The sequence below is a fragment of the Pteronotus mesoamericanus genome, unplaced genomic scaffold (genome assembly GCF_021234165.1).
Source record: "Pteronotus mesoamericanus isolate MK-2021 breed Mesoamerican mustached bat unplaced genomic scaffold, CSHL_Meso_final contig_90, whole genome shotgun sequence".
In the NCBI taxonomy this organism is placed as follows: Eukaryota; Metazoa; Chordata; class Mammalia; order Chiroptera; family Mormoopidae; genus Pteronotus; species Pteronotus mesoamericanus.
The window spans coordinates 37,342,049-37,365,382 of NW_026555277.1; the positions used below are offsets into that span (position 1 = coordinate 37,342,049).

The following is a 23,334-nucleotide window of genomic DNA, read 5'->3' on the forward strand; positions in this document are numbered from 1 at the left end:
TATTCATGCTCACACAGACACATTATGGCAATGCTACCTGCTTGGAGAGACAATTTGGGATTATACAATTGCAGGCAAGATCCAGAAATTCAAGTAGATTTGACTTTCCAAATTGTAATTGAAAATAGATCCAGGGAATCTTAGTTTACTTACAAGCATGCTGATCTCTCCGAAGTCATGGTAAAGATGTATGAGATTTTTCCAAGATTTGGGGACTTTTGATGACACATTTATCCACATCTTTGGTCATAGTAGCATAATTAAGAAACCTTGAAAGGCAAAGATGTGAGGACAGAATGTGCAACAAGGGGGGATTATTTTAAATATGATTTAAAATACATAACTTGTCAGTGACCTTGGAGTCAATAACAATACACAAATGCATTTCTAAATAATGATGAGTACTATGAGTAATGAGTAGCGGTCTCAAAGCTGGGTCATAGTCATCCTAGAAAAAGAAAAGATGTGTTGTGAAAAAAATTGCTAGACCTCCTTCCTCTCTCCTCCTCCTCCTCTTTCTTCTCTGTACACACACACAACTGCACACACAGTAAAACATTAAAATTAAGATTAACTTTGTCCTTGAGGTCTTTTGTCATTATATCTGACCCTATTAAAGATAATATCTTGTGATTAACATTGAAAAAATTGGCCTTGAATCACTAACATATGTGTAAGGAGCCAATTTAGTTCCCAAATTACACAGAAATAACTTAGTAGAACATCTGGTTACAGTGCTTCTAAAAATGGATTTTATTTTAAAAGATTGAAGTTATATAAGTTTCCTTTGGGAGAAAGAGCAAATTAAAGAGTAAAATGTAAGAATTATATATGATATAAATTTTTGTAAATGAGATCACTTCTATTAAAGTGAGGTATGTATGGGATGTTTTTGGACATATAAATGTCTAAATAAGTATTTTACTGCAATGTCTGTTGTATCAATTTCTGTTTCAGTTCAAGATAATATAGTTTTCTTTCTGTTGGTTTTCATCCATCCATTTATCCACCATCCCCCACCCACCCATTCATGTTTGGCATGTGCTGTGGGGAAACGGAGGGATCTGCTCCACCTCTTTTTTCAATGATGGATTGTAGTTGGAACTTCCTCATATATACAGTGGAGGCCTGTGATTTCTTAAACTTGTCAATCTCCTCTTCCCTTGATAGTTCTCCAATTTTCAGTGGTATTTGCATTATAGTTGATCAATGTTAAATGTCTTGTGGATGATTAATTTGAGGCATTGAAAACATCTCTTACATCCCTCCTCCACACTTTTTACTGGGTGGTGGCAGTCTACAGAAAGGCTTAAAATAAATATAATATTGTATAAAGAAGGGTGCATTTTTCTGTGGAGAATTTGTGGCTTTCATGAGATTCTCAAAAAGACTGATCATTAGAAAAATAAATAAATGAGATGTTTTAGGTCAATAGTGAATTTTTCAAAAAGTCATTCCATGAGTGATTAATTTTCTCAGAGTCAGTACTAAGTTGCTTCAGGGTCTAAACCACTCACTGAGTGTGTTTACTCATTTGTAAAAGGGGTATTTAGGATAAGATTTACTTTTAGTGTCTTTTCTAGCTGCCAGAGTCCATGAGTGTTTGAATTCATTTCAAAGTAACAAACATTTCAACTCATCTGCTGAAATAAAGTATTCTCAGATTAGAATTTACCAAAACAATAGGCTACTTTGACTTATAAAGTTATTATTAGATATTTAGTAACATTTTAAACATTGATACCTATTTGGAGATTATCCATGGAGTGATGGTACACAGTTCTGTTTATTAATGGACTTTTGATTAATCTTCCCTTAAATTTTAGCTATTTTTAGGGAAATTATTCAACAGAAAGGACTGAGAAATGTGATTGCAGGCTATTCCTTCCAGTCTAAACTGTATTCTCCCTTTGAAATAATATGCATATATATGTACAAAATATATACATGCATATACGTATACATGCAATACTAGTAAAATTGTGCCTAAATATTGAAAGCATTCTGTTAAATGAAATAAGCCATACACAAAAAGCTTAAAACCCTATTTACTGTATGATTTTATTTACATGATCTGCTGGAAAAAGTAAACTGTAGAGACAGACATAACATTAGTTGTCTTCAGGGTTTTAGGGTAGAGGAAAAGACAGACTACCAAGAGATATAAGAAAATTTTGAGGAGAAACAAAAAAACTGACCTTCTATTTTAACAATAACATTTATTAGACACTGTGACTCAGATTTTGTATGCATGCATTCTGATTTCCTGATGTTTTCATGACAGATAAAGCAAATGTTCCCAGATCTTACATACTATTTAATAATTAACTTGAATTATCTTTTTTTGTTTTTCTCAAAGAAAATTTAGTTCAAATATATGCATTTTATATCATTAACATTATCCTTGGCTATATATTTTTAATCATTTTTTATTTTTATTCTATTAGAGATATCTCAATTTTTCCTCCTTTGCCCTCCTCCACCCATCCCATCCACCCTTCCATCCCCACAGTCAATTCCTACAACGTTGTTCATGTCCATGGGTCATTCCTATACGCTCTTTGTCAATAATTAATTTTAATTCCCAGTGCTACACTGGCACATACAGTTATATTTCAGTCTTCCTTATCACAGTTTTTATTTGTATCTCTACCTGTTATTGTTTATTGCTCATTTCTCTCACTGGCTAATATCTCCATCACAATAAAAAATTACCACTATTTTAACAACCATTTAAACTACAACAGCTGGAAATGACTAATAAATAAAAGACTCTGATGCTGATACATGATACTCTACTATATATTCTCCTACTAAGAAAAAAATAAAGGTTTTGTGTTCTCTTCCAGACCTCCTAGAATTATTGTTTCCTAGTTGTATTTGAATAGCCTTAGTCTTTGTAAGTAGAAACACTCTATCTAGTTGAGAACTTGCAGTAGTTTGAATTCACTCTTTAACAGATCAAGGGATACTTCTCTAGGAGCCATCACAGTTCACCATGGAATTGATCTGACAGACAATGGCTTCAGTTCCTTCTACCAAACACAGGAAGAGATGGTTTATTAATATTATGAACAATCATGCTGAGGCCATGTATTAGGGATAAAACACATACACAAAATTGTATAGGTGTCAGAATACCAAAGCAGTGGGAGACGTTTTTATAGGTGCTTCTATGCAGTTGAGTATGATTGGATGTAATGGTTCTCTCTATGTGAACAAATCTTCCTGGCATTTGAAGCCTGAACGGAGACAATTTCTGAGAGCAGCAGTGATGAACTGTAACAGTCACACTGGATATTTGTCCAAGGATTCTTTGAAAAATAATCATCTCGGGGAAAGCCAGCAGGTAATTACTACCACACATTAGCTTTTCAAATACCTCATTATTTTAAAGGTTTTTGTTTTATTGTTGTTCTATTACAGTTGTCCCAATTTACCCCATTGTTCGCCTCTGCTCCGCACACACCTCTTGTTCCCACAGTCAATACCCACCCTGTTATCCATGTGCACTGGTCATTTATACCTGTTCCCTGACTAGATCCTCCCCGCTTACTTTGCCCCATTACCTTCCTCCCCGATCCCCTCTACTCTCTTTTAGTCTGTTCCTTGTTTCCATGTCTCTGGTTCCATTTTGCTCATTTGTTGTTTTGTTCATTAGATTCCTCTTATAGGTGAGATCATGTGGTATTTGCCTTTTGCAACCTGGCTTATTGCATTTAGCATAATACTCTCCAGTTCTATTTATGCTGTAGCAAAAGGGTAGGAGTTCCTTCTTTCTGTCTGCTGCATAGTATTCCATTGCGTAAATGTACCACAGTTTTTTACCACCAAAACACTACTTGTCCTAATAAGAGAATTTGGCCAAATAGTGAAATACAAAGTCAATCTTCAGAAATCAAATGCATCTTTATACAGCAACAATTAAATACCAGAGAAGGGAAACTAGGAAGAAAAATCTCATTTACTATAGCAACAAAAAAAATAAAGTACCTAGAAATAAACTTAACCAAGGAAGTAAAAGGCCTCTACTTAGAAAACTACAAAACAATGAAGGTATTTTATATTAATTCATTTTAATAACTCTAAAGATTTTAAATACTTAAATGGAGCCAGCATATACAGGACCAAGCAATTAAAGCAGAATGCAGAACCTATACATTAAGATTTTCAAAGGAAATTCAGCTACAGAATATTATTTTGTGACAGGCCACATCCCTCCCTTCAGCAAGCATATATTAATCCCTTCTATGTTCCAGGAACTGGAGCACAAGATAAAGGGGAAGATTCCTTCTACCAGATGTTCATGATCTAGTGGAGGAGGCTGGCAGAAAAATCCTAAGCTCTGAAAGAGATGGGCACGCGAGGTGATTGGGCATGGACCCAGTGGGTGCCTGAGCAGAAAGTTTGGCCATGTGAAAACATCAGCCAGACAAGGAGAAACGGACAGAGCAAAGTATGTTCAAAATTCCTGTAAGAAGTTCCCTCTGGGTATTAGCAGGAGCTGGTGAGACTGAAGAAGTGTCCTAGCAGAGAAGCTGCATAAGGCCCTATATGCAAGAAAAAGGGAGATCTTAAAAGTATTTACTGGAAATTACATCATCATACTTACACTTTAGGAAGTTCAGAACTCTGGATTCTAATTTATTTATATATCAAATACTACACTTCCTGGGGTACCTGGTAGTTCATTTACGCACAGTGTTTATAGGAAGAAGAGAGAAATATTCTGTTTATGCTTTGCTTCCTTTGGGCCATGCTCTTCTAGTACATTGATTGTAAATATGCACACAGTTCCTTCTGTGTCTGTGTGTGTGTGTGTGTGTGTGTGTGTGTGTGTGTGTGTATGTGTGTGTGTGTGTGTGTGTGTATATATATATATATATATATATATATATATATATCTCCCTTCTAAAAGATTTCACAAAGCTTCCTATGGAAGAGTATTTCTTTATGCCTCAAATCTGAATTGGCCCTGTGACTTGATCTGGCCAGTAGTAAGGACAAGGAATTAGTGTGTGCTATACCCAAACCTAAGGTCTCATGTCTCTTTTTACTCTTAAACACCAATACCCTTCCATCCAGCACCATCATCACTATGTGGACATGCACCAGTTTGCATACTGGGATGCTGATAATGAGACCACATGGAGGAAAACCAATTCATCCCAGCTAAGGGCATCTGAAATGAGGTAACCCCTCCTTGACCTACCAGCTGATCACACACTCATGAAGAAATCCAGCTGAGGTCAGTTTCATGTAGCACAGATGAAAATATCTGTTCAGCATATGCAAAGATGTATGGAAATGTGTAAATGTTTTTCTTTATAAGTCACTGAAGCTTGGTAGATATAAAATATATATTATTATAGCAATTGATAACTGATACATAGGTACTGTGTAGTGTTTTAATGTTACTTTATTTAATTCTCATATCTACCTTGCAAAGAAAATACTGTTCTAATCTACATTTTGTAGATAATAAACCTGAGCCTCCATTAATTTTCTTTCCCCACTGACAGTCAGATGTTAAGTTGCAAAGCTGAGGTTTAAATTCTGGCTAACTACTGCTGAAGCCCAGGATTTTCTCTGTTACCTGTGTGGTCTTTTCAAATTCTTCTCTCTGGAAAAAGGAATGAAGTCATGTACTTGAGGACTACAGTATGACTCATGGATAAATTCATGAGCTGAATCTCAATGAACTAAACCTATGTCCGTTGACTTGATCACTAAGTGTTCATTTCAAGATGGCTACAGTTTCCGGCAGACAATACAGCTCCTCGGGAGGGATATATGAGTAATTACGCTTTAAAAAGCATCCTTGTATTAAACAAGGAAGTATGAAAAATAAACATGATGTGAAATCTTTATGAAGAGCCAATAATTACCTCAGAATTACTGATGTGTATATTCTCACCTCAATGTATCAACTTTGGGAGCGTAGTGAGTACACCATACTTGAAAACAAATCTCTTCCCCCCTCAACCTATAAGAAAAGCAAATTATTTCTTAAATGTTTTCAAGGGCCAAGTGAAAATTTTTAACATTTTAGAAGTGGTCAATGATAAATGGAATAAATGCTAACCAATGTTTTAAAACAATTCTAAGTAAACGGAATACTTTGGAAACTTCAAAAGGCTGGGAGAAGTCTGCCTGCCATGGTCAGCTGATTTTTACCAGATTGGCCAGGCCCATGAGACACATGTTTTCAAAGATATTTTCTGCCTCTCATCTCCTGCATGATATTCATGATGCAATGCAGCCTTAGAACCAGATCTTTACTCTGGGACTCATGACATCCCTCCATGAATTATCCAGGAGGATTTGGTGAGTCTGACTTTGTCCAGCCCCTCAATTTTAGAAAGCATTGTCCTTTCAAAGTTGCTTACACTAAGATGTCAATTCTTTTGAACTTTCTCCCCTTCTGTCCTTTTCCAGAACTCTGTTTCAGATATATGCAGAGGTATTTTTTTTAAAACATTTATTAATGCGTCTACATATTATTTATTGAGCATTTAGTATATACGAGACATTCTCCTAGGCACAGAGACTACATTGTTGAGAAAAACAGATCATATTCCTCCTTAAATGGACCTCATTTAACAAAATGAAAAATTTATTCAGATTTATTAAAAAATTCAGTGAAATTTTCTAAGGGCTAGGTTATTATTTAGGGTAAGTTTTAAAAAGCTGACTTTCATACACATAAAGGTTAAGAAGAAACCAAACCTAGCAACAAATAAAAAAATGAATAATGTGCAATGGGACAAATCTAATTTTTCTGTAACATTTTTATATCAAGAGCTTCCCAAATCTTTTTTTTACAATATTTATCAGAAAGTGCAAAAGTAACACAGTAACAATAAAATGCTTGATGTTACCCCAAACTTCATATCAAAATTTTTATCATTAATAATTTAAATTGTGTGATCGCCTTTACACCAAGACATTATCTTTGTAGAAAATTTATATTAAGAAATCTTTATTTATCAGTATGAATGCATGAACACTATAACCTGAATATATTTTTCTTTTTTCTCAATGTCTTTTATTTTACCCTTAGTACAGGAGTTAATTTTACAAAACAATCTTTTGTTCATACTTTTGCCAACTACTCTAACAATAGTGCCACCAAGTAATAGGATATGAAACATTTATTAAGTAAAATCCCTCTCCATAATGTTATTTTATTAATTTAAAAATCAAGAGCAAAAATCTATTTTTGACATTCAGTGGTAGTTAGGTCAGATCTATTGTTCAGGTGGACAGCAGTTAAATTCCGCAATTTTCTAATTTTTTTTCCTGCAACCCAAAATAATCCTTTTGTGTATCTTTATACCCTTTTACTTCCCGCAGTTCTAGTAGAGAGCTGTCTTGAGAGCAGAAATTCCACTTACTTCAGTGGTCTTTACTGGATTATGTGTGTGGGTATGTGTATGTGTGGTATTTCAATTTACTATTTTCTCTGTGATTATTTCATGCTTAATCTTTGGATAATGTGCTAAAATGTTTTAAAAAATAGAATAAAAACTACTTTGGGAAGGCAAAATAAAAGGTTAAGTGGCCAGGAAACCAATACAGTTCTAATAGGATGAAGCAATTCATTGGAGAATAGAAAAAAGATCCAGAAACTAGGGAAAACATGTTAACTTCCAGAAAAAGAATAGTGATCCAACATCAGCAGAACATATATTCTGTATCCTTCATTGCCCAATGCAATGAAATATTTAATTGAACTATGTTCACCCCGCCGAAACAGACAAACAACACTAAAAGGTATTTGACTTTTGTTTATTAAAGGCCTGAAAATGAAATTAAGATCAAATAATTCATGCGAGGTTACCCAGCAAAGGGTCACACACTCACCTAGCATTTGAAGCTATGCATTTTTGACTTTTAAAGGGACTGATTTGTTTTCCTCTTTTACCTGAATGAGATAGGTAGTGGCAATGCATGATCTCTAAATGTTCAAACTGAGGAAGGTTCCTCTAGAAAGTTGACTATATGGAGGTTTCATTATATTTTGGTCAACTCACGTCTGAAAACCATTAAACCGCAAGTATAAAATTTCATAGAAACTATTTTTGTTTTTTTGTTATGCTTCTGTTATTTTTTAAAATAGTAATAGCTAAAGTTTACTGAACAATTTATATATGTATTTATAAATTAAATATTTACATATACAATGTATAATTGATTTCTGGAATATAACAATATAATGGCTCTTGAAATATATAATGGTATACATTCCATATACACTTATAACCGTGTGACAGTAAAGTTTTTCCTGTAAATAAATAAAGGGTCTGGCAGAAGTAATGCCTGCCTGAGTGTGGGTTGGTAGGGTTGTAATATGGGTGTAATAATTTATAGTTTCAATTTGACCATTTCACGTGAAATGTCATATGGCTTGAGTGTGATATTGTTATGTTACAGAATTACATGCTTATGATTTCTAATAAAAGATTCTATGATTATAAAAGACCATTATTTGAGTGGGATCCTGTATGTATGTAGGTATATGCATATATATAGATACACACACACACATACACACACATATATAGTATATTTTCTTAAATCTCAATACATACAGCCCTTCAAGATGCAAGGTAAAATTATTTCTACTTGATATATGAGGGAACTAAGGTTCTGAGAAACTCCTCTTTTGCCAAAACTCCCTTTTACTGTACTAGATATTCAAATAAGAAAGTGAATAAACATATAAACATTAGGCCTATTGTCTAAGGGTTTTTAATCTAGGTTGGGAAGAAAGTTACACTTAAGATGTAAATTACCTGGCTTGATAAGTATACTCAGTACTCTGAACAAATACAAGGACCCATCCAAAGCATAGACATAGAGAGGAGCCATAAAGGGGATAGAATGCACACACACACACACACACACACAGGAAAGCCTTGAAATATATACTAGGGAAAGCATGGATAATTCTCAGAAATAGAGGTCATATGAAATTAAATGAAATATGAGGATTATTTTTAAAAATACTTAGAGAACTCCTAGGATGTCAAGATAACTGGTTTGTTAACAGAAAAGCGAGCAGTGAGAGGCAAGAAGCTGATTAGGTGAGTGAATGTTCATTTATGAATGAATTTGTATGACAAAGTAATGAGTACATATTTTATTTGGAAAGTTGTGGTATTTAATTTTTTCAGAAATGACATTGATTGAATAGTTGGGAATGAATTTCAAGAGAATAAGGATGCTGGAAGAAAGACCATGTAAAAAAGTATCCTGGAAATTTCACTGAGAAACTGAAGGTGCATAAGCCCATTTGAGAGCAATCTCTTCTCTCTCTTAGACTTCATGTATAAATCTTTAGCTATGTCCACAAAGTAAACACTCACTGATCTGTGTGTGTACTTGCTAGGGTGCAGCTGGCAGATATAGGTAGACATATCATATTCATTGCTATATCTAAAATCCTCCTTGGGGAAAGTAACCACAATCGTAAAAGAAACATTAACCTTTTAAAAAGTCATTGATATTCTATCAGCTATAATGACTTACAGAATCATTACAGTGGGGAAAAAGGAAATTGCTAAACATGTAAAAATGAAAATTTATATACTTGCAAAATGAGAAAAATAAATGATTGCCAAGTGTCATTGTGTTACTTCACTTCAAAAACTTATATTGCTTTTTTTCCAGTTCCTTTCAAGGTATCTAACACATTCTGAGAAAATCCTTGCAGCTCTCTGGTAGAGTGACTTACAAAAGGAGAAGGAAACTAATAGTTACTGAGCAGCTACCAAATAGCACACACCACAGGCTCTAAAAACCTGTTGTGCTCTGCATATTCATCCCTAGGGCCTAACGACCTCTGACCTTTTTACTGTGGTCATGGCTACCTTTGCCAGAATGTCATACAATCAGAGTTGTAATTTTTTTGGCATTTTCAGACTACTTTCTTTACTTTGGAATATGCATTAAAGTTCCACCTTTTCTTTTTGTGGCTTTGTAGCTCTTTTCTTCTTGGGACTGATTAATATCCTATTGACTAGTTATACCATCATTCACCTATTGAAAAACATTGGCTGATCTCATGTTTTGGTAATGATAAAAATGTTATAAACATCCATGTGCATGGTTTTGTGTGCACCTACATTTTCAATTCATTTGTTTTAATATCAAGTAACACATGGTAGACATATGTTTAGTCTTATAAGTAATGGCAGAATGTCTTCCAAAATGCCTTACCATTTTGCATTTCTACCAGCAATGAATGAGAGTCTCTGTTACTCCACATCCTTTGTAAACACTTGGCATTGTTGGTATTTTGAATTTTGGCCCCTCTAATGGGTGTATCTAGTGGCATCTCATTGCTCATTTAATTTTCAATCCCCTAGTTATATATGAAGTTAAACATCTTTTTTTATTACATTCCTCTTCATTTATTCTATCCCCCATATGAATAATAACCAGAATAAGTAGATTTGTATATAACCTATCTTTATATTCTAGAAAAAAATTTAAAATAGACTTTTATCTCGTATGCTTTTCCACTTATTTTTGCTCATTTGTTTCAGTCCTTCATTCCATATATTTATGTAGGTCTTTTTTATATATAGTCTTCTTTAAAGAGGCTTCTATTTCTGAAGTTTTTAATTTTCTCTTACATTTTTCCCAATTTATAAAGAAATACACATATTGCACCACTATTTTTTATAATCATATACTTTACATAAATTAAAATAAAATAATTTTAAAAGTAAAGTACACATAATAAATATGGAAATAAATAAAGATGTCTATATTTTCATATTAAATGATTGTCAAAATCTTAATTAATCTATGAAATAACCATTAGAAATAATAAGTAAATAAGATAATATTTAAGAATGTATTATATTTGTTTATATTAAAACTCTAATTTACTATTAGAAAATAAATTTTAACAATTCATAATTACCATACCAATCAAAAAGTTGGAATTGATTTAAATAACTTTTGGAATTCATTGAAATACTAACTTCAATAATTAATGTCTAAGACATCTACATTGAAAAATTCAAAATATTGTTGATAGAAATTAAAGACATAAACAAATGGATTGATGGGAAGAATCATGTCTATGAATTGTAAGGTTCAATATTTTTAAAATGAAAATTCATCTAATAAACATATACACATTCCACAATCTCCCTTAAAATCAGCAAGTTTTTAAAAAGTTGATTAACAAACAATTTCTAAAATTTTTATGGAAATATGGAAGAGGTGCCCTATATTTTTAAATAAATAATTTAAATAACTTTGGAGACCCATACTATCTGATTTTAAAACTACTCTAAAGTTTTGATTATGAAGAGTTTCTGATGTTTGCATTACAATGAATAGGTAGATAACAAAAGAGTTCGCAGAGCTCAGAATAACCACATACTTTAAAAGACCAATGGATGCTTGATAATATGCCAAAGTAATTGAACACATGCCCAAGTCCACCATTGAGAAAATAAATAAGCATTCCATACACTAAGAATAAATATTCACGATTTGCTTATATGCATTTTCAATTTTTCATATTCAATTTGTTACCACACAAGTGTTTGTGTGTGTGGTGACTTAAGTGAAAGGAACTATCTAATGGAATTATGGCCAAAAGGGTTGGGCACTTCATAAAGGAAGTTATACAGATTATTAATAAGCATTTAAATTGTACTCAATATCATTGATCATCAATGATTTGTAAATTACAACACCAATAATTGAAGAGCTTAAATCAAAAAGATTGACACCACCAAATAATAGTATGAATGTGTAGCAACAAAAACTGTCTCACATTGTTGGTGAGGTGTGTAAGCTATTACAGCCACATTTTAAAAATTCTTGTGGCTTCTTATAAAGCTAAATATATTATCCTTTCAGTGATTCATACTTGGAAAAATACATATATCTACAATGAAAAAATTCGTAAGAATGTTCATAGTGCTTTATTCATGAGAGCTGGCAATTTAACAATTCAAAGTTCAACAATAGGATAATACAAAACAAAATAAAAACCAACTGTGGTATATTCATAAAATAAAATATTGCTCAGCAATAAAACTAGAACAAGCCACTAATACATGTAAAAATATTTATAGCCTCAAAAATTATGGCTAATAAAAGAAATCTTTAGAATATGCTAAATTAATTTACGATAAAAAATCATCATAGTAGTTGTCATATCTGTTTGGGGTTGAGAGGAACAAATTGAGTGGGAAGGGACACACATGACTGTTCGAGATGATGGTGGTACTCAATATTTTGGTAGTTATTTGTCAAAATTCATCAAATGTCAGTCTTAAGATTTATGCATTTTACTAACTTTACTTCTACTAAATCAATCTTTCAATAAAAATGTTGAACTCTGGTTAATTATTCAGGCTGGGAAGTCAAGAGGTAAAGTGTACTGAGTCTATAACTAATCATTATATGTGTCCAAAATATGATGGATAGATGAACTGTATCCACAAATCAGACAGATTGAGGAATGGATAGAGATATGGCTAGAAAGGCACAAACACATTAAAGTGAACATAACAAGGTTTTTTATTGTAGATGGTTGTCGCAGGGAGCACTGCACTAGGCGCTCCTTGATCTGAGGGTTACTGTCTAGAGCCAGCTGAAGAGGGAGCGGGGCTCTGAATCCTGCAGAGCCGGTCCTGGGAGTGTCACGGATGGGGTAATAAACACGAGTCATCACAAACACGTCTCTGTTTGCCGGGAGAGGGGACATGGCTCTTCCCTCTAGTGGAGAAGGCCCCAAACCGCGGAGTCCAAAGGCTTTTATTGAGAATCTTATGCTCAGGGGTATAGGTGCAAATCTCATCAATCAATGTCAGAAGGCCATGTTTAAAGAAAACAGAGATCATAGATAACAATTGAAAGAACACAAGAGATCTGCCTCAGTTCAGTGTATATGGATAATGTAAATCTCCTTCCCAGTATGAGCCAGTTATCACCGCTTTTGAGGGAAGAACAAAGCATGCTTCAAGGAACTTACTTCTAGGACTGATTTCCCCCTGGGAACTGCCCATCCAGCTTAGGACTGTACCTGCCTTTAGTATTGTTTCAAGCCTGAGCCAGGTGGGTGGGGCAGAGCCACCAGGAGAATAAGAGACTTCTTTCAGATAGAATGAGGACTCAGATCATGTCTAAGTGGAGCCAAGGGGTACAGGCCTTTTTGCACTTTCTCTGTGTCCCTGAAGTCCTTGTCTGCTGCCCATACCAGCCGTGTCTGTCCTAGGTAGTCCCTCCTCTTGAAGAATCTTACCCATCATTGACTACCAACTATCACAGGGCCAAGCAGGGTGATGTGAGGGAGGCAGGGGATGTGCCCCTGCCAGGGGGACACATTTCGTCTCCTCAGTGGCCTGTTTTCCAAAGGCCTCCTTGATTAACTCTAGCCTTGGGGTCCTCTTGCCTTGGGGTCCTCTTGCCTGTGGGCAAGGCTACAGTCCCTAAAACCAGACAGGATGGTTCCCAACAGATTGTATGTGGTATTATTTAGTTCTTTCAAATTTTTTGTAAGTTTAAAGTTCAGTTCTTACCATAAATGTTGGTGGTCAGCAGAGTAGTAACATTAGGATAATATACATATTTCAAGGCATCCAGCAACCCATAAATTTGGTTAATATGAAGTCCTTCCAGAATAACTTCTAAAAATAATGCTATAAATATTTTGCCCTGGTTGGTGTGGCTCAGTGGATTGAGTGCCGGCCTGCAAACTGAAAGGCTGCTCGTTCGATTCCCATTTAGGGCACGTGCCTGGGTTGGGGGCCAGGTCCCCAGGAAGGGACGCACAAGAGGCAACCACACATTGATGTTTCTGTCCGTCTCTTTCTCCTTCCTTTCCCCTATCTCTAAAAATTAAATAAATAAAGTATTTTTTGAATACTGCTATAAATATTTTATTCACCAACCTTAGTTTGAATGAGAATCTTGAAAGATAAGAATAGTGTTTGTTTTCTGTGTTAATTAAAGAGAGACGACCAATGCCCCTTTTGGTAGAAGTGTTCAGGATGAAACTGGTTTTATGAAATCAGAAACACTTGATACATTGCACAAGATAACAAGGCTTCTCCCATTTTTCATCTTTAAATTGAAATGTCCAAAAATATCCAAGGACACATGATATTTCCTATACAGAAGAGAAGCTACCCTATGTGACACAAGAATATTTTAGGAATTATTTTTGCTTGACAATAACTTAACTATATAAGATTTTTATTGCTATCTTTAAGTTTACACATTAGAAACTTTGAGGACACAGTTTTCTTATTCAAGGAAAATTCAATTCACATATATAATCTGTGTTTCCAGGACATTATTAATTCTGACCTATAAAAATAAGATAAACAGCACCATTCTCCGTTTAGAAATTTATGACAACACAATGTAAGACTTGGAAAAATTTTCAATATCATCTAGTTCATTGCTTTTCAAATTGTTTTTCCTTGGTTCCTTAACATATGTAAAGCCAAGTCCAAGTTTTGCCAAGGGAATTTGGGTAGCATTTCAGTTAGAAAAACTTCCCTTTTTTCTGTTTTATAGATTTGTGTTCTAAGAGTCTATGTGAGAAACAAGAACTGATGCAGAAAATAGGCATGTCTGAAAAACTATATAATAACTTTATCATTTAACAGATTTGGAAATTAAGAGTTAGAGAAGGTAGGTTAAATGCCAAGAGGTAAACAATTAGTGCCAGAACTAAAAATGAAATGTCCTTTTCCTGCCCTGTAATTCAGGGATCTGTCTCTGGTATCTATCAAACTGCTGTTACGTTGCAATTTTCTTTGTTGGCTGCTTTTACTGGATAGCATTGTCTTCTCTGATCACTGGGAGGAATTAAGCTTCTGCAGTAAACATTTAAAAAACATTTAATTTTTAAATAGCACCATTTCTATTGTAAACAGTGCCGTAATTCTCAAATCTGGCATGCATTATAATCAGCAGAAAAATCTTTAAATGCATAGCCCTGCATTCCCACATTATGAGATTCTGATGTAAAACAGATTGCTAAACTCTTTCTGTTTTAGTATGCAGTTTAGGATATGAGGTTCAGTTGTATTTTGAAGCTATTGATTTAAGTTAAGAAACATATTTATGATCATTGGTGTTTCCCAAACTTGGCTGGTCACGTACTCACCTGAAGAGTTTTTAAAAATTACCGGACCACTCTCTTACATCATATTTGCATATATTTGCCATTATTAGTTATGGATTTCCACCCGCTACAGAATATGAGTTTAATAAGTGGAGAGATTGTCATCTGTTTTCTTCAGTAATGTAGGGTTCAGGAAAACACTTGATATATAGCAAGCACTAATTATATAATGAATAAGTAAATAGATTAAAGAATAAATGAGTTTAAAGTAGTATTTAGTAGCTCACAAATTTAAAATTTGAATTGTAAATTTGTAAACCACTAATTACATTTGGGGGGTAGGAGGATAACAAAAAAGGTAAATACTTTAGAGGCAGCCCTAAGGTTGAGTCAGGTCTTTCATTAAATTCTTTTAAGCCTTAACAATCAGTGATTGCGTGTCATAACCATTTAGTTTAAAATCTACTTGTGAGCTTTTTGTTTTTCTTTTCATGAATCACTAAAATGTGCACAGGAAAGCAGGTGAGCTATACATTTGTGGTATCAACCTCTTTGAGATTTCTGAAATAATATGAGAATTTAGACTTCAAAAATCAGTTTTCTTAGATTACATATATTTGTTCTCTGAATGTGCAAATATATTCTGTGATACCAAACACATGATCCGCAAAAGAGTGATACTATGAAGGAAGAATCAAGGTTTTTGCATATTTAAATTTGGTAACTTTAGTTTATAATATTTATGCCCAGTCTAGTAACTGTCTGTATAAAACAAGACAGCTCTTGCCCCTCATGACAATATATAAGATAAATTTATTTATTTGAGAATTAAAGCTACCCCTACTAGTATCTGACATTCATAAACACTTTCATTTAAACTTAGTAGATTTTCTAAGTAAAGATAAATCATCTACAGTCAGAGTGCTAAATCATTAATTTTTAGTGCAACATAAAAATAGGGACTGAAAACAAAATTTCAAGTCACGCCTTTGAAATATTATTTTTCCCTTTTTACCATTTCTATTTACAAAGACAACAAAAGTATTTTCTTAAAGAACTTTTACACTAATTTTTACCCTCAGAATAAATATCCCTAGAAATGCACATTACTATATTTGTGAATAATTTTCAATGACTCATGCTGTATTGAAAGACAACAATATTCATAACTGAGTGTGTATTTTAGAAAACTCTTTACTAAAATAGTAATCTGTTAAGTTCTATTTATCATGATTGTGGCCAGCCTTATTTTTAGAGGGAAATTTTGAAAAAATAAAATATTTTTATAAAATTGTATTGGTTCAGTTAGCAAAAGACATAACTGTGACTTAATTTATGCAAGTACAGAGAATATCAATTTTATCATTGATAAAAATACATATGTTTATTTCTGGGTTCATATCTAAATTATCCATGCCTGGCTGGTGTGGCTCAGTGGACTGAGTGCCAGCCTGCGAATCAAAGGGTTGTCAGTTCCATTCCCAGTCAGGGCACAGGCCTGGATTGCGGGCCAGGCTCCCAGCAGAGGGCACGTGAGAGGCAAACACACACTAACGTTCTCTCCCTCACTTTCTCTGTCCCTTCCCTTCTCTCTAAAAATCAATAAATAAAATCTTTTAAAAAATAAATAATCCAAAATGACTTGAGGAAAGAACTATCATGTGTTGAAGTTTACCTAATCCAGTCTGATTTACAGATTTTATGTCAGGTAAAGATTTTACATAGATCATTCCATTTCATTCTAAAAATATCTGGTAAAAGAAGTATAAAAACTTGAGTTTTGATAGTGACAAGATTGAGACTCAGAGAAAATGAGCAAATTGTCCACAGCTACAAGTGAGAAATGTGAGATGCACATCAAGTTTTGAAGGACTCAAAGTTGTTAATCCCAAAGTCATTTTCGATTGTGTGTGAAGAGGGGTACGTGGAGGACCAGGAGAGGAGGAAAAAAATGTTGGTTAATTAAAAATTTTGATTGAGTACAACTTTCACCTAAAGTATCTTTTCTCAAAAAACTTATAAATCTTTTAGAAATATCTGAGAATTTATTTATGACTCAGTAAAGTTCACAAAATAAGTCAATGCAATGAATATAATGTTTATGTGATGTCTAGTGAATTTACAGAGTTTTAGTGATACTGTGAGACTATCACCTCCCATGTACCAGCAGGAGAAAACCACCATGGTACTTCTATTTAATTTTTTTTTGGTTTAATGTTTGAATTGCTTAGAGGCAAACAAACAAACATGCCCTTTTAAAAGACTGCTAGCTATTAAGACATGGCCATCTTCGTGGACCATTCATTGTTCAGTGGACATAGCAATGTGTACATCAGACTTTGTAGATGTGATTAATTTAAGGATCCTGAGACAGAACGGTTATCCTGGATTATCTGGGTGGGGCCCAATGCAGGAGCCCAATGCAAAGATCCTTATAAGAGGGAGTCAGAGAGAGTGTTGATTCAGAAGAGGAGATGAGACAACAGAAGTAAAATGATATGTTGTTGGATTAGAAGATAAAGAATTGAGCCACAGGCCAAGGAATTCCAGAAAAGCAGCTCTAGAAGCTGTAGAAGACAAGGAAATGGGTTTTCCTTACAATGCTGAGAGAGTGACTCTGCTGACACTTGATTTTGGATAGTAAAACTGACTCTGGACATCTGGCCTCCAAAGATGTAGGAGAGTAAATGTATGTTGAATTAAAAAAAAAAATCCCTGCTAGAAATGATTATGGGCAAATTTAGGCCAATTTTTATAATAGTTTTTTAGTTCCAATACCAAAAAAAAGTGATCGGTAAAATTATGGACTTATAGCAGCATAGTGTTTAAAAGCATAGATTCTAGAACTAGATTCTCTGAATTGTAACACAATCACATACTTAATAGCTACATATTTTTAGGGAACTTAATATTCCTCTTAGGTTTCCCATCTGTAAAATGGGGTTACAATAGTATCTATTTCTTGGTATTTTGCTGATGAATATGTAAATTAAAGAAAGTTTTATTTGGAAACATACCTGAGGGTTTTTGTGGGGGCGGGGGGCGAGGTAGCGAGGCATAAAAAGAAGGAAAAAAATATCAATCAGTTGCCTCCTGCATGCGCCTGACTGAGGTCCAAACCCACAACCCAAGCATGTACCCTGACCAGGAATCAACTGGCAACCTTCGTTTTGTGGGATGACACCCAACATGCAGAGCCACAACGGTCAAGGCATAGAAATCTACGTAGGTTCTTATCATCACTGTGCAGACCCAGAGAAAGGTGATTAATTCAGTTTTGTAACTCCAGGAAAGCCCCCCAGTTAGCTGCATATGAGGAAGCTCTTCAAACTATTTTATTTTATACCAGCCAGAATGTGATACTGGCCTATCATGCTTTGACCTATTCAGAAAAGTCAATGCTCGTATAAAGACAACTCAGCACTATTTGAGACCTCATTTTTCTCTTTCTCTGTAAAACTGGATGCCTATTATTCAAGAATTCTGGCAACAGTGACCCCCTTGTGAAATATCTGTGCCAGGAAAGAAAATCCATTCCCCCAAAAATGCCACTGGAGGTTATACAGTGTTATTGTAGGAAGTACAACAGATAGTATGCAGAAAAAAGTAGTGTTCATAACCAGGCAAATTTGTGGAAGACTGCATCAGGCAAAATCGAATAGGCTTCTTTAATAAAATGTTTATCAGGGCCTTCAATACATGCATGGGAATTATAATACACAGTGTGCTTTGCATTTATGGGAATAATAAACATCTCACAAATGTGATCACACTGTGGAAAATGATTATAGCAAAAAGCCATTTGGCCTTTTGGAACTTGTGCATTGTGGATTGAAGTTCTGCTTCTGTATCTTGTAACCTTAAGCAAATTACTTAACACTCTGAGCCCCCTTTTGCTCATCTACAAAAAAGAGACATGGAGATACGTACCTTTCTGTCCTTTGTCATCATTTTCTTTTGTTACCTCTATGCAAGTGACTCATAGAGATATTAACATTCAGAAAAGATATCTTGAAGATAGTTTATGAACTTTACTAAACAAACACTGCAGCTGAATATGTAGTCTAAAATGAGCTTTTTAAATTTTAACCTAAGTTATCTCCTCTGTCTACATCTCTTGATTTGACTCAGTTTCTGGCAAAAAAAAAAAATCGATTTTTTTTGTTTGTTTTCACTTCTCTCAGCTGACTCAGAATTTCACATTTAAAATTTCTTCTGCTCTGTTAGTCCAGCCTCATATTTCTAGCAGCCCAGTCCATATTTCTTCCTGGCATTCAGCTAAATTGCTAAATCATTATAACAGTTTTGTTATATCCTTCACAACCTTCGGTATATTGTAGTTACTTTCAATACATCATAACTTTCCATATATTTAGTTATTTAACATATTTATTTAGTCATTTAAAAAACTATTGTAATTGATATAAATTGTGTTAAATAAACTAAAATGCTATGAAACAAAATACATATCCATGTAAAGGACATAGTTGAGTTCTGAAGATATAGAAAGGAATAGATATAAATCATTAACATCAATAATTAGTGTGCAAAATAATTATTAGTGATTACTATGTATTAATATAAAATTGTATTACTTATAATCCCATTAATTATATATTCATGAGAATGTTACAGAACATCAAACTGGGGACTTGATCACAGACAACAGTGTGGTGATTGTAGTGGGGAGGTGAGGGCAGAGGGGGAAGAAGTTATGGGGGGATAAATAGTAATGGAATACATAATAAACAAACAAAATTGAAAAAAGAAAATTGGGCCTCAAGATTGCAGAAAACTTCTATGATAAAGGGAAAGTAACTTGGCACTTGCCATCCTAAGATGTGTATTGTGATATCACGTGCTAGCTGCATAATTTTGAACAAGTCACTTCTGACCTCCCGTACTGCATGGTATCTAACAGAATGGTGATGATAGTCATTTTTTTGTTGTTTTACTTCAGTCACAGAATTGTTGCTAGTATAAAATTATCTGGTGTATATGAACATACTCTATGAACTATAATAAATGTTCATTATAATTCAAAAAAAGAAAGTAAAATGTAAAGAGGCTGTGAATGTGCTGTGAATACTTTAAAGAGCTGGGGAAATGTTAGACGCATTTCCTGAAAGAGGCACTATCTATCCTCCATTTTAATATGCAGAATTTGGTATTGTGATTAAGAGGTTCTCTGGGTTTTACAGGCTGACTGCCTGAATTTAAACTCTCGCAACATGATTTACATTTTGTGATGAGAGGCAAACCAATTTCATCTGTAAAGAAGATTAATAATGACTCAGTACATAGGCTTATCATGTGGATCAAATAACATATATCTGTAGAATATTTAGCAAGATATCTGGGACATAGTAAATAGTAAGTAAGTGTTAGATGATGATGTTGAGAGATTTTTCTCCAAGTTCTGTGATAATCAAGTAGTATTTTTTTTTTTTTTTGGTTAGAGGGCACTATTTCTAACATTCATAAATTCATTAGCCATGTACAAATAAGGCTAAGAATATAAAAATATTTCAATATTATGCCAACTTTTCTCTTTCAACTATACTTATTTACTTGATCAGGATATACAAAGTATCTCTTCTCTGACAAGAAAAATACAAACCCCAAAGTCTCAGACTTAGTCAAGACTAAATGCCTGGCAGCTCAATATGCTAGAATACATTGTGGCTGGCTTTCTTAAGGGGTGTCTTATGTATTCATGGTGAAAGACATTATCTGTGTTTAACCCAGATAGACTTATGTTGTTTTGTTTTGTTTTTAAATCATTAGGTCAGAGGTATTCGCCAGAGGGGGGGAACTGCGTTTCTGCTTTGTGGCTCTGTATGTGGGGGAGGGGTCAGAGAGGGAACAATGCTGCTTGCTCAGCTCTCACCCTGTTGCTAGTCACTTTCCCCACTTCCTGTATGTGACGGGTGCCCTTCTAGCTGCTTCCCTGGTACTGAATCCCAGAGGGGGTGGGTTTGTAAAAGTTCTGGGACTGTGGGGGTCCTTTAAACCGACTCTCCTGAAAGACTGGCAATTTCTTCTGCCTCCCCAACCCTCACTGGTTTTTATAGCCAGAGGTTATGAGGCTTTATTTCCCTGGTGCTGGAACCCTGGGCCGTGTGGTCTGGCGTGTGGCTGGGGGTCCCTCGCTCCCATGTGTCCCTCCTGATTTTTATCTACCACACGTGGGTGTGTGACTGCCTGATCTGCTGACCAAGGTCTCAGCACCGCCAGGCTGCATCCTCTCTGCCCTAGCTCCCGTCTCTGCCTCTCCTGCCTGTCTAGATTAATATTTCCTTTTTAAATCCTTGGTTGTCAGCTTCCATTCAGTTCGATTTTCTGGCAGGTCTGGTTGGTTTTTGTTTTGAGGTTAGTTGTGATCCTTATGGTTGTGCAAGGAGGCGAGCGTGTCTAGCTACTCCTCCACCTTGGCCGAAAATGGTAAATTACATTTTTAATCATTTAATGCTTTTATTAAGGTTTTGCAGATTTGGGGAAATAAAGGCTATGGATCGGCTCAGAGTATTGTTCGTATTATTGGGAAAATTCTTCCTTTAGAATCTTGTCGCAGGCCTGATTTTGAGTTGATCCCACTCTTGAACTCTGTAGACTCTGGTAACTGTGGATCTGTAGTTCCATCTTTTGCTGATATTTTGTGTGCGGCAAATGATGAAGAAGCCAGTTATCTCAGATTTTGAAATGGTATATGGAAAAATGAGGAATAGGAGAAAAGTGAATTTTTCCATCCTTTGCAATTAGTTTGGGATCCACTGTCACTTGCTTTAAGACATAAGAAACCAATGGAAAATTCTCAGCCTGTACGTGAAGCTGCAATTTAAAAAAATAGCTGCCCTTGAAGATGAACTAACTTTTCTTTGTTCTTAGATTGCTGCAATTGTGGAGATGCAGGAACTGAAAAACAGTACAAATTCTGGTTCCTTTGACTTGACTGATGGGCTTGGTGGTTTGAGACAAATGCCATCATCTGGGACTGCTCAGCTGAGTGTCAAACTAGATCCATTTTTCAAGTTCAGTGTTACCTGCTCCTCCTCCTCCACTGCCACTGCCCCCTCGGTCTTCTCCTCTACAGCCTCCACGTTCTCCTCTTGTGCAGCCAGGATACAGTACTATCTGTGACTCCGATAATTCAGCCACTGAAATGAAAAAACAGCACCCAGGTGCTAGTAAGACCAATTATAGTCGTCATTCAAAAAACCAGAAAAACAAAGATGTTCCAAACATGTTGGATGTCCTAAAAGATATGAATAAAATTAAACTTCGTGCTATCGAACGGTCCGCTGGAGGCAGACCCATTCATAAGAGGAAAAGACACAGTTCACAGTGGGACCCAGTGGCTTTAATATCCCAGGCACTCAAGCAGAAATTTGCATTCCAAGATGACTCTTTTGAGAAAGAAAATAGGTCTTGGGAGCCTTCTCCATTTTCTAGTCTAGAAACATCAAAGTTTTGACATCATATTTTACAGTCAGAAAGACAGAACTAAAAGAAGAGCTGACAAACACAAAAGGTGTGACCATGAGGTGAACGACGCAAGCTGTGTCTACACTTAGAAGGGAAGATCACAGAAATATGCCCACATGTCTTCCACTGCATGTCACTCTTCTGTTAATGAAATTAAATGAAGTCTCTACATCAAGGTATATTAGTGCAGAGGTTGGAAAAGTCTTGATTTATTAAAAAAAACATATATCTATATATTTATTCTCACCTGAGGACAGGCTTATTGATTTTAGAGAGAAGAGAAGGGAGGGAAAGAGAGAGGGAGAGAAACAATCATTGTTGGAGAGAAACATCAATCTGTTGCTTCTCGTATGCATCCCAACCAGGGACTGAACTCTCAACCAAGGCATGTGCCCTGACCTGAAATCAAACCCACAACTTTTTGGTTTATAGGACGATGCACCAACCCACTGAACCACACTGGTCAGGGATGAAAAGTCTTGACTCTTAAAAATACCCATTTCTGGTTTTGGAAGATGTAGCAATTAACTAGTTACTGGTGATAGATTGGTATCTTAATTTTTTTCATTTATGTTAATGTTACTAAAGGCTGAATACACACTTTGAATGATTTTCCTAAGAGCTAAATAGTAAATGACAATGTTTCTCATCGTTAGAGAGCAGTAGAGTCTCACTGAAACTGTTTTAATGGTAATAGAAACCATTTTAATGGATTAAAAAATTAGTGTAAGCTAAGT

The 23,334-nt window shown here is 34.9% G+C and overlaps 1 pseudogene; it reads left to right on the top strand.

The window, feature by feature from the left end:
- Positions 1-3,187: 3,187 nt before the first annotated feature.
- Positions 3,188-22,586, top strand: LOC129080677 (mitochondrial fission regulator 2-like; annotated as a pseudogene).
- The last annotated feature ends 748 nt before the right edge of the window (positions 22,587-23,334 follow it).